A 13,262-nucleotide genomic window follows, 5' to 3' on the forward strand; every position below is an offset into this window, starting at 1 on the left:
AAAAATACACATACATTTTGAGTATAAGTATGCCCTATACACTATTTGAGACATACTAAAAACCATTCATTGTTTATCTGAAATTCAAATTTAACTGTGAGTCTTGTATTTTATCTGGCAGCCCCCTGGTCCACAGTCAATAAAACCGTTAAGTCAGGATATTCCTATCTACTTGGAACCTTGAGTTGCCAGAATTCTTGCTTTTGAAACTTATCTTAATCAAGATTAATATAAACCAAGCAAAAGCACAGTATAAGCAAGCAATCTTTGTACACGTCTTCTCTGGTTCCAAAGCTTTGTCTGATACGTCACACTGTCTCTTCAATCCTGCAACCACCATCTCTGTTTTCTAGATAAGGAAACTGAAACTTGTACCTGGGGAGTTCCTAAACTCAAACAAGTGATAAAAATCAGAGATTCAGCTCAAATCCAAGACTCCCAGACTTCAAATCCAGTCCATGTTTAATTTTATTTTTCACTTTAAGTATAGAAATACAATAGGCTTTGAAAGAACATGTACTCATTCACTGCTGGAAGAAGCACAAAGTGATACAACTCCTAGAGAGAGAAATCTGGTAATAGTTAACAAAATAATCTAAGCATAAATCATGTGTCCATCAACCTAACAACCCCACATTTAGGCATTTACCCCAAATATACTCTTTCAACAGTATAAAAACAAATATGCATGCAATTTCATTGCTTTATTTATAATTTAAAATACTGGAAACTACTTAAATGTCCAAATATGGGATATTGGTTGAATAAACTAAAAGACATAGACAATGGAGTACTATGCAGCTGGGAAAAAGAATGAGGAGGAGCTCTAAGAACTGATATGGAATGACTTCCAGAAAATAGTGTTAAATGATGAAAGGAACATGCAAAACATATATATATATATCCTTTGTGTAAAAAGGAAGAGGAATTAAGAAACATAGATCTGTTTATCTTTACAAAAAGAAACTCAGGAAGAATAAAGCAGAATGTACTGATATTGGGTGTGGGAGAACCGGGTGGAGGAAATGCAGGAGAGACATTCCTCTGAGTCTACTTTCCGCACAGATTTGACTTTCACAGTTAAGTTCACTTTCTACATCTTTTAAAAATAATCTTATATAATCAAATTATATAAACTTCAAACTAAATGAATTACATTAAAAATAAAGGTAACAAATACATGAAACTCTTAACACCTTCATTATTTTACTACATTTTACTCTATGCTCTTGATGTTACTTACATTTATTGCCTCTTCCCAACTCCACATTCAGTGAAAACATCACATTGGTAGCTTAAAATTGGCTGCAGTGGGAATATTTATAGCACTGAAATCAATAATCACTAAAAAGCAAAGTCTTGCATGTTTGTTTATGAATCTGGTTGTGAAATATGTACCAAGATATATTGAGTTTGTGAATATGTAAGTATGCATTCATTTTTTTTTCCCACTCATATGACCAACTTTAGAAATGCACGTCTAAGAACTGATGGAAGACGATCTTTGTTCACTTGGCCTTTGTGGTCTGCCCCAGCCCTTTGGAACATTTATTCTGGAAGAGGAGAACTTTGCTTATTTTGTGAATTAGGACAGAGCCTGCCATGAGATGGGTAGTTGATAACCATTTACCAAATAAATGAAAAGACAAATAAGTGACTGATAATTCTCACTTAAAAGTTCAAAGGGGTCCCTGATGCATTATAGTTAATATATATAATGATAAGCCTACCAAAGAATCCCAAGCTTCTAGCCAAATATGAGTTTAACAGACCGCTCTCTCCAGGAGTATAAATAGAATGTCACATGAATTCACAGTCTTCCAAGCTCAGACTGGTGTCTCCCAACCTCTCTCCCCATGAGTGCTGGGGAGACTAGGTACAAGGGCCTGTTGTGATTACTGCCACATCTCCAGCTCCATGTATTAGGCCTTTAATTATGAAAATGGGATTTCTTCCAGAAGTTCTCAAAGAATGAATTTTAGCCTTTCCCTCTTTTGGATCAGCACATTATAACTCCTGTCAGCACTTACATGCACAGCCATCATCCCTTAATTGACATCAACGTATCTCAGTTTATTGACTACACCAAAGCCTTGACTGTGTGGGTCACAACAGACTGTGGAGAATTCTTAAAGAGATGGGAATACCAGACCACCTTACCTGCCTCCTGAGAAATCCGTCTGCAGGTCAAGAAACAACAGTTATAACCGGACATGGAACAATGGACTGGTTCCAAATTGGGGAAGGAGTACGTCAAGGCTGTATATTGTCACCCTGTTTATTTAACTTATATGCAGAGTACATCATGCAAAATGCTGGACTGGATGAATCACAAGCTTGAATCAAGATTGCTGGGAGAAATATCAATAATGTCAGATAGGCAGATGACACCACCCTTAGGGCAGAAAGTGAAGAGGAACTAAAGAGCCTCTTGAGGAAAGTGAAAGAGGAGCGTGAAGAAGCTGGCTTAAAATTCAACAGTCAAAAAAACAAAGATCATGGCATCCGGTCTCATCACTTTATAGCAAATAGATGGGGAAACAATGGAAACAGTGACAGACTTTATTTTGGGGGGCTCCAAAATCACTGCAGATGGTGACTGCAGCCATGAAATTAAAAGATGCTTGCTCCTTGAAAGAAAAACTGTGACAAACCTAGACAGCATATTAAAAAGCAGAGACATTACTTTGTCAACAAAGGTCCGTCTAGTCAAAGCTATGGTTTTTCCAGTAGTCATGTATGGATGTGAGAGTTGGACCCTAAAGAAAGCTGAATGCTGAAGAACTGATGTTTTGAACTGTGGTGTTGGAGAAGACTCTTGAGAGTCTCTTGGACTGCAAGGAGATCCAACTAGTCCATCCTAAAATAAATCAGTCCTGAATATTCATTGGAAGGACTGATGCTGAAAGTGAAGCTCCAATACTTTCACCACGTGATGCAAAGAGCTGACACATTGGAAAAGACCTTGAGGCTGGGAAAGATTGAAGGCAGGAGGAGAAGAGGATGAGATGGTTGGATGGCATCACCAACTCAATGGCCACGAGTTTGAGCAAGCTCTGGGAGTTGGTGATGGATAGGGAAGCCTGGTGCGCTGCAGTCTACGGAGTCACAAAGAGTCAGACACAACTGAGCAACTGAACTGAACTGAACTGAAGTGACTTTAAATAAGTCAAGGGAAATTATTCATTGAAAACAGAAAGTTGAAAACCCAAATATTCAAATCCAGTGAATAATACTTTTGAAATCAAAGAGATTATTCCATGAAAACCAAAATTGGCCAAAGCACAATTGGCCGGCTGGAGAGCCAGCCAGGTCAGGTAACATAGGAGACTCACCTTATGATGTTACTGTCCACGGTCTACTTAGTAATTTAGACTTCTCTGGACATGGGCTCCACTGCAAACCTGAACTGTGAATCTCTAGCCAGTCATGTGGATTCCCTCCCTGTTTGAAGATAGCTCCGACCTCTGATTTTTATTTCGTGCTGCATCCTTTGCAAATCCTTCAAAATGTCACATCCTTCTCAAGTATCCTGGTGACCTCAGCCATCACTTAGATCCTGAACTTCTTCCCATTTGAGAGGGACCCCAGACATCATGCTCCACTCGATGTCATAGACTTGTCTCCTTTTCCCACTTGGAGGAGAGAGCTGGGCTCCAGCTGGTGGTTTTCCAGTTGCCCAGAAGAATGAGCACGAGCTCTTGCCTTATGATCAGGAAGAACGGGACTGTTTGGCCCTAGAGATAGAGATAGGAATGTCATGTCCTGAAGAATCTGACCTGAAGATGTCATGTTTGATTGGATTCTTCAGAGTAGCCTTGACTCTCCAGCTATACACAGCTAGCTCAGTAACTTACCTTCTGGCCCCCAAAAGCTAGAGCCTGAGCTCCTCTGGGATGTATAAAGCTAAATATGCCTCACCACTAGAGGATTCATTTCTTCTGAAAAGTCTTGTCTGGTCCACATTAAAAATTTATAATCCTGCTCCTTGTGTAGCTGACCTCATTTCTTAAGCACTAATAGCCTCAGCCACGTTATGCATTAGTTGGTCCCTATCCTCCCTGCCAGCTCCACCCCCTCCTTCCTGTCCTGAGTCACTTCACAGTGGTTCCAACACTGAAGGGCTCCATGCCCCAAGAGCTTCTCTCTAGTCTTTAGGCTTCTCTTCTTTTTTTTTTTTTCCTTTCTTTTTTTTTTTAATCTTTCTTTAATTTACAGGTATACATGTGTTTCCCATCCTGAACCCTCCTCCCTCTTCCCTCCCCATACCATCCCTCTGGGTCGTCCCAGTGCACTAGCCCCAAGCATCCAGTATTGTGCATTGAACCTGGACTGGCATCTCGTTTCATACATGATATTTTACATGTTTCAATGCCATTCTCCCAAATCTTCCCACCCTCTCCCTCTCCCACAGAGTCCATAAGACTGTTCTATAGATCAGTGTCTCTTTTGCTGTCTCGTATACAGGGTTATCGTTACCATCTTTCTAAATTCCATATATATGCGTTAGTATACTGTATTGGTGTTTTTCCTTCTGGCTTACTTCACTCTGTATAATAGGCTCCAGTTTCATCCACCTCATTAGAACTGATTCAAATGTATTCTTTTTAATGGCTGAGTAATACTCCATTGTGTATATGCACCATAGCTTTCTTATCCATTCATCTGCTGATAGACATCTAGGTTACTCACCACAGGAAGGAAGATCAAAGAAGAGTTTGTGACCCCTAGTGATTTTTGTAACTTGCTGGATCACACTGTTAGTGAGATGGCTGCTGCTGCTGCTGCTGCTGCTGCTGCTAAGTCACTTCAGTCATTTCCGACTCTGTGCGACCCCATAGATGGCAGCCCACCAGGCTCCACCATCCCTGGGATTCTCCAGGCAAGAACACTGGAGTGGATTGCCATTTCCTTCTCCTGAGGAGATAAAGGGACAATCCTAAAACCAGACTGACCCAGGCTCTGCACTTGGCTTGCTGAAAAAATGTGCAGAGGGAAGCCTCAAGTCTTAGTATCTCCATGGTTTCACACCTAAATGAAGGTAGCAACACTCTACTTTTAAAAGTTAAATGAGGCAGTGGAAGTGAAACCACTTCTTACGGTACAACAGCTATACAAGATTATTTCTATTTGTCAATCCACGCACTTTCAGCTTCTCCTACACAGTGTGATTCTTCTATCCACATTCAGAACCACTAACCAACCCTTGACCTCTTCAGTTGGCAGAAGCTGCAGACAAGTCCATTAGAAGACAGATGGGGATGATCAGAGACAAGACTTCAAAGGGGAAACACTAGCACCGTCATCACTATGGTCCTGGTATGATTTCAGGGGACGTGCTTCCTTCCTGCCCATAAGGCCCCACCAATTGCTTTCAGGTGCCCTTCACAGAATGATTAGAACTTGATCCCCAACTTGGCTGCTCTTGTCAGTGATGACCATCTCTGTCGTCTGTAACATATCGAAACCTGCTGAATCTCCCACCACCACCCACTCTTGGAATAGGAATAAGAACTAAGCACATCGCCAACACATGTGACCAAATAAGAGGGAGGAAATACGGGAACCATCAGTGAACGCTTCCTCCATACATTGTCCCACCTACTTCACTGTGATGCGGAGAGATACAAATTAAAAATAATGATGAACATTTATTAGTGCCTCCAATATAACACGATTTTTCTGAACCCCTGTGTTATCAGTCATGATTCTCTAGAGAAACAAAACTTAACGAGACAGATAGATAGATAGATATAAAGAAGTCCATTGAAGTATATATACATATAATTATTATATAATATATATGTACACTATCTCTGTGTATACATATATGCTAGTCGCTCAGTCATGTCTGACTCTCTGCAACTCCATGGCTGTAGCCCGCCAGGCTGCTCTGTCTCTGGAATTCTTCAGGCGAGAATACTGGAGTGGGTTTCCATTTCCTTCCACATAAACATGTGTGTGAAAGTGAAAGTGTAAGTCGCTCAGTCATGTCCAACTGTTTGTGATCCAAGGACTGTAGCCCACCAGCAACTCTGTCCATGGAACTCTCCAGGCAAGAATACTGGGGTGGGTAGCCATTCTACAGAGGATCTTCCTGACCCAGGGATTGAACCTGGGTCTTCTGCTGTGCAGGCAGATTCTTCTACCATCTGAGCCACCAGGGAAGCCCTGTATATGTGATGTGTGTGTATGCACGTGTGTGTATATATATATATACACTTAAATCAGCTCATGTGATTGGAGGCTGCTAAGTTCTTTATCTGTAGGGCAACCTGGCATACTGGAAATCCCATGAAGATTTCTATGTTACACTCTTGAGGCACAATTCCTTCTCAAAGACACCTCAGTTTTTGCTCTCAAGGCTTTCCTTGGATGGGATGAGGGCCACCCATAATACTGAGGCTAATCTCCCTTACTTAAAAATAAATTGATTATAGATGGTAATCCTGTCTATAATCAATCACCTTTCCAGCAACATCCAGACCAGTGTTCAACCAAACAGGTAACACCATAGCCAGATTGAGACAAGACTGAGCACCACTTCTATAAGGATGGCTATACTAGGCCCATTAGAGTAAGGAAACTGAAGCCCTGAACACTAGATCATTTATCCAAGGTCACATCACTAAGAAAGGGGGAAATTGAGCTTGACCCTTGGTGAAGGCCACTCTCTCTACTCCAGCGCATTACAATATGGAGAGACAAATTAACTTGTAAAACAAGCAAACTATAAGAATAATCCTGGGGGAAAAGTATGGCTAATAATAACAATTTATTTCCTAAATGGTATATTGGTGGAAAAAAGAGTTTGACCAGGGTTGCTCTGATGTTTGGGTTCTTTAGCCTCTTGCTACCCAGTTTAATCTCTAGACCAGCAGCATCACTTGGGAGCTCATTAGAAATGCAGAATCTCAGGCTCCATGCCAGACCTGCAGCTTCAGAAAAATTGTTTTACCGAGACCCTTGGGTGTATTTGTTTTCTATTTCTATGTAACAAACTATCATAAACATTTTTCTTAATTTTTATAAAATTAAGAAAATTTTAATTTTCTTTCTTAATTTTTTAACTTATTTCTTTAATTTTCTTTCTTAATTTTTAATAACTGGAGTAGAGTTGATTTACAATGTTCTGCTAGTTTCAGGTATATAACAAAGTGATTCAGTTATACATATACATGTATCTTAGTGAATGAAAAGGAGACCCATTTGTCAGCTCCCAGTCCTGCAGGTCAAAAACTGGGGTGGGATGGGGTACAGAGTTGGCTGAGTTTCATGCTCAGAGTCTTCTAAGCCCCAGATCAAGGTATTGGCCAGGCCACTCATATGTCAAGTTCCTGAGGGAGAGTGTGCTTCAAGCCCATTCAGATTATTGGCAGAATTCAATTTCTTGCAGTCGCAGGACTGAGATTTTCTCTTCCCTGCTGGCTCTAACCTGGGGTCCACACTCAGCATTTGCACTTCTCCTCCGATGGCCTCCTCCAAATTCAAAGCAGCAGCAGCACGTTGACTCATTCTCACCCTTGGAATCTCTCTGACATGTGTGTTGCCACCACTGAACCAGAAGATGCCATCTGCTTTCGGGGGCTTCTGTGATAAGATGAGGGCTTCCCTGGCCACTCAGTGGTAAAGAACCCTCCTGCAATGCAGGAGACACAGGTTCAAGCCCTGTGTTGGGAAGAATCCCCTGCAGAAGGAAATAGCAACCCACTCCAGTATTCTTGCCTGGAGAATCCCATGGACAGAGGAGCCTGGTGGGCTATAGTCCATGGGGTCTCAAAGAGTCAGACACAACTGAGCAACCAAGCAAGAACAGGGTGATCAGATAAGCGCCCCTCCCAAGCTCCCCCAGATAACCCCCCTCTCCTCAGGTCAACTGTGAAAGTGAAAGTCATTCAGTCGTGTCCAACTCTTTGCGACCCCATGGAATATACAGTCCATGGAATTCTCCAGGCCAGAATCCTGGAGTGGGGTAGCCGTTCCCTCCCCCAGGGGATCTTCCCAACCCAGGGATCGAACCCAGGTCTCCCACATTGCAGGCAGATTCTTTACCAGCTGAGCCACAGGGGAAGCCCAGGTCAACTGTGCCACATCCTAAAACACAGTCACCAGAGAGAGATTTCCTCCCATTCACAGGTTCCAGGGGTTAGCCTGTATGATATGTGTTTTTTCCCAACACCTCAAGGGTTTCTCCAGTTCTCAGTGAAAACTGACCAGGCACTCCACACATTTAACTCATTCCTGCTGCTATGTCCCTGGAGGCGTATCAGATACCGTAGGTTACAAGGCTGCCCCTCCACCCTTCAGACACCGATCACAAGTCCAGGCTCTGCTTCTGAACAGCTGGCTGTGAATGGGACGTCCTCCCCAGGTTCAGTACATTTTCTAGAGCAGCTCACAGAGCTCAGATAAAAAATACATATATATTTTGTTTATTACTAAATCCACGTCCAGTTTATCATGAAGGGGTATAACTCAGGAACAGCCAGATGGGAGAAACACAGAGGGCAAACAGTGAGCAAGCACAGCTCATTGTAGATTACACTTGCATTACCTCATTTCATTCTTCAAACACCTTACACGTGGTCACGGATACACCCCTTCTGGAGAAGAAGAAACCGAGACTCAGTGCCGCACTGTTCTTGCCAAGGTTACAGGTCAAATGCACGGAACAGTGGACATTTGAACCTGAACTCCAGATTAAAAGCCATGCATACAAATGGCACACTTTCATTCCTTTCCCGGGTTGAATAATGCTCTATTGTTTATAAGTGCCACATCTGCTTTATCCATTCCTCTGTGGGTAGACATTTTGGGTACTTCCACGTACTGGCTGTTGTAAATAGTGCTGAAATGAACACTGGGGTGCGTGTAGCTCTTGGAATTATTGTCTTCTCAGGGTATAAGCCTAGGAGTGGGATTGCTGCGTCATATGGTAGCTCTATTTTTAGTTTTGTAAGGAACCTCCACACTGTTCTCCACAGTGGCTGCACCAACCCACATTCCCACCAACAGTGTAAGAGGATTCCCTTTCCTCCACACCCTCTCCAGAATTTATTGTTTGTAGATTTTTTGATGATGGCCATTCTGACTGGTGTGAGCTGATATCTAATGGTAGTTTTGATGTGCATTTCTCTGATAATTAGTGTTGCTGCATATCTTTTCATGTGCTTCTTGGCCATCCATATATCTTCCTTGGAGAAATGTCTATTTAGGTATTCTGTCCATTTCTTGATTTTTATTTTTAATATTGAGCTGCATGAGCTGTTTGTATAGACTGTCATACAGAGTGAAATAAATCAGAAAGAGAAAACAAATATTGTATGTTAATGAATGTATGTGGAATCTAGAAAAATGGTACAGATGAAACCATTTGCAAAGCAGAAATAGAGTCAAGATGCAGAGAATAAACGTGTGGACACCAAGAGGGGAAAGGAGGAATGGGGAGTGGGGTGAACTGCGAGACTGGGATTGACACGTACGCTATTGATACTAAGGACGGAACAGGTAACTAATGAGCGCCTACTGTATAGCACAGGGGTCTCTACTCAGTGCTCTGTAGTGACCTAAATGAGAAGGAAACCCAGAAAAGAGGGGATGTATGTATACACACAGCTGCTTCACTTTGCTGTACAACAGGAACAAACCCAATGTTGTGAGGCGACTGTATTCCAATAAAAACATTTTTTAAGTCAAGTATGCTTCCTTCCTCTCTCCGTCCCTCCAATAATATTCCTATACACTTAGACATTGCTTTGCCAACAAAGGTCCCTCTAGTCAAGGCTATGGTTTTTCCAGTAGTCATGTATGGATGTGAGAGTTGGACTATAAAGAAAGCTGAGTGCCGAAGAGTTGATGCTTTTGAACTGTGGTGTTGGAGAAGACTCTTGAGAGTCCCTTGACTGCAAGGAGATCCAACCAGTCCATTATAAAGGAGATCAGTCCTGGGTGTGCATTGGAAGGACTGATGCTGAAGCCGAAGCTCTAATACTTTGGCCACCTGATGCGAAAAACTGATTCATTGGAAAAGACCCTGATGTTGGGAAAGATTGAAGGCAGGAGGAGAAGGGGACAACAGAGGATGAGATGGTTGGATGGCATCATCAACTCAGTGGACATGAGTTTGAGCAAATTCCAGGAGTTGGTGATGGACAGGGAGGCCTGGTGGCTGTGGTCCACATGATTGCAAAGAGTCAAACACGGCTGAGCTACTGAACTGAACTGATGCACTTCCCTAAGTATATCAGTCTTCCCTAAGACTGGCTTTCCTGGATTATTAGAAAAGAAACTCTGGTATTGTTTGTTTGTTTGTAACATGTAAAAGACTAACAGAATAATTAAATGATCCAGTGTTCGGTGAGTGACTTGCTCTGGTGAACAAGACAAACTCTCATCTCTGTCCCCACTGAAGTGGGATGTCAACAGTCAGCAGATAGGGCACTGCAGGAGCTAACTGCTGTTGTTTAGTTGCTAAGTCAAGTACGACTCTTTTGCTGCCCCATGGACTGTAGCCCAGCAGGCTCCTCTGTCCATGCGATTTCCCAGGCAACAACACTGGAGTGAGCTGCCATTTCCTTCTCCAGGGGATCTTCCTGACCCAGGGACTGAACCCATGGCTCCTGCCTCATCTCCTGCATTGTAGGTGAGTTCTTTATAGCTCCAGGCAATAGTGAGGGATTCTAACCTAGTCTTGGAAGCTCAGAAAATCCTTCCAGAATGACTTTCGATTTATGGGAGTCAATTTAAAGACAAGGCACTCCAATAGCAATTTTGAGGAGATATTTTTGGATGGAGGAACTTGCCTCTTAAGTCCTTCACATTGTACTCTGGGATTTGGGTAGGCATACCATGAGTCTGTGCCTAGAGAAAAGAACACTTGCCTTGGAGGAAAGTTTAGAATCTAGAATTCATGTTTCCAACTGGGCATCTGCATTTGTCAAGGGCAACGTCATGTGCTACCTCTGAGCCTCAGGTTTTGGAAAACCTTGGTTGGTAAATTAACTTTATGATCCTTCTGTTCAAGAATTCTCCCCTGGAGATAGCAGTAAGATGTAAAAAAAGAGCTTATGGAAGGAGGGGACCAAATATCTGGAAACCATGTCTTGGAAACCATCCCAGCCCTGTTGGCCACTGAGTCTGCTCTCAGTCTGCCTGCCTAGGTAGAGAGCTGAGTCTAAATTATTGAGCAGAAGCCAAGAAAGCTAGGGGCATTAGAGTGGGCCAAAAAGAGGTGGTCTGGAGGAACCCTGCTATTGACCGCTGTCTACGTGGCCCTGCCTTGGACCTGGAGGGTGGCTGGGTTCACTGGTGGTGTGGATGTCTACTGGTTCCGGGGCTCAAGTCCTGCTGAAAACACTGAGCCAGACCCCTCAGTGCCCACCACAGGCCGCTTGCTCCTTTGACATCTTAACAGCCCAAGTGGAAAACGCTTAGGGACCCAGTTAGGAAGCATGGTGAGCCATGTCATCAAGTTAAATGATACCACCTGCATGCTTTGTTTCATCTGGAAGTTTCTTCAAGGCTGCTTTCTCTGAAGATCCTGAACAGCTGGCCACCAGATGCCAGTCTGCAACCCCTGAGTTGTGTTGGCAGCTGGTATTTGGAATGATTTAATGACCAACCTCACTTAAGTTGGTGGATAGTTACTTCCAAGCTGGACTTTTATTATCAAATGGCATTTAAATCCAAGACTAAGGACAGCTTAATGAAAAGAGGACAAAAATGGGTCAGGAAAATAGTCCCAAGGGTAGGATGTCTGGAGCCAACCTAAGTTTTAAGAATTTTTGGCTTAGGATCTTGTGCCTGGATAAGTAAACAAATGAAAAAATACATACAAAAATAAGGCTGGATTACAGATAAGTATTCAAAACAAGTACCAAATTACAGTACATTTCAAGGCTTTCTAAAGTTTATCAAATATACACCCTTGATACAATGAACTGAAGACAGCACAAGGCATATGAGAATATCAACAAACAGTCATAACTTTTGCCTGACTACTGCAGCATTCAATTTTCTGAGGCAGACACAGAAGCTGAAGAACCAGAATCCTCAAAACAATTGAAGACTTTTTTAATCAACTTCATTTAGGTATAATTCACATTGCAACCATCTATGTGTACGGGGTGATGAGCCATAACAACTGTATGCCATTGTAGTTGCCTTCACAGCCAAGACACAAAATGTTCCTGTTCCTCCAAAAATTTTTACCCTAGGTTTAATCTGCTTTGCAACAACAGTTGATCTGCTATTCTGGAATATCTTATAAATGGAATCATGTAGTATATTCTCTTTCGTATGGCTTCTTTGGTTGAGCCTAGTGTTTCTGAGTTTCATCCAGGTTTATACTTTTTCCCAAGTAGTATTCCATTGTATGTGCTCAGTCGCTCAGACATGTCTGACTCTTTGCAACCCCATAAACTGTAGACTGGAAAAGGTCAGTTTTCATTCCAATCCCAAAGAAAGGCAATGCCAAAGAATGCTCAAACTACCGCACAATTGCACTCATCTCACACGCTAGTAAAGTAATGCTCAAAATTCTCCAAGCCAGGCTTCAGCAATATGTGAACCGTGAACTTCCTGATGTTCAAGCTGGTTTTAGAAAAGGCAGAGGAACCAGAGATCAAATTGCCAACATCTGCTGGATCACAGAAAAGGCAAGAGAGTTCCAGAAAAACATCTATTTCTGCTTTATTGACTATGCCAAAGCCTTTGACTGTGTGGATCACAATAAACTGTGGAAAATTCTGAAAGAGATGGGAATACCAGACCACCTGACCTGCCCCTTGAGAAACCTGTATGCAGGTCAGGAAGCAACAGTTAGAACCAGACATGGTTCTAACAACAGACTGGTTCCAAATAGGAAAAGGAGGACGTCAAGGCTGTATATTGTCACCCTGCTTATTTAACATATGCAGATTACATCATGAGAAACGCTGGGCTGGAAGAAGCACAAGCTGGAATCAAGATTGCTGGGAGAATTATCAATAACCTCAGATATGCAGATGATACCACCCTTATGGCAGAAAGTGAAGAGGAACTAAAAAGCCTCTTGAAGAAAGTGAAAGGAGAGTGAAAAAGTTGGCTTAAAGCTCAACATTCAGAAAACTAAGATCATGGCATCTGGTCCCATCACTTCATGGTAGATAGATGGGGAAACAGCGGAAACGGTGTCAGATTTTATTTTGGGGGGATCCAAAATCACTGCAGGTGGTGATCGCAGCCATGAAATTAAAAGATGCTCACTTCTTGGAAGAAAGGTT

This window comes from Bison bison, unplaced genomic scaffold, assembly GCF_000754665.1.
Source record: "Bison bison bison isolate TAMUID 2011002044 unplaced genomic scaffold, Bison_UMD1.0 scf7180017864379, whole genome shotgun sequence".
NCBI classification, from domain to species: domain Eukaryota; kingdom Metazoa; phylum Chordata; class Mammalia; order Artiodactyla; family Bovidae; genus Bison; species Bison bison.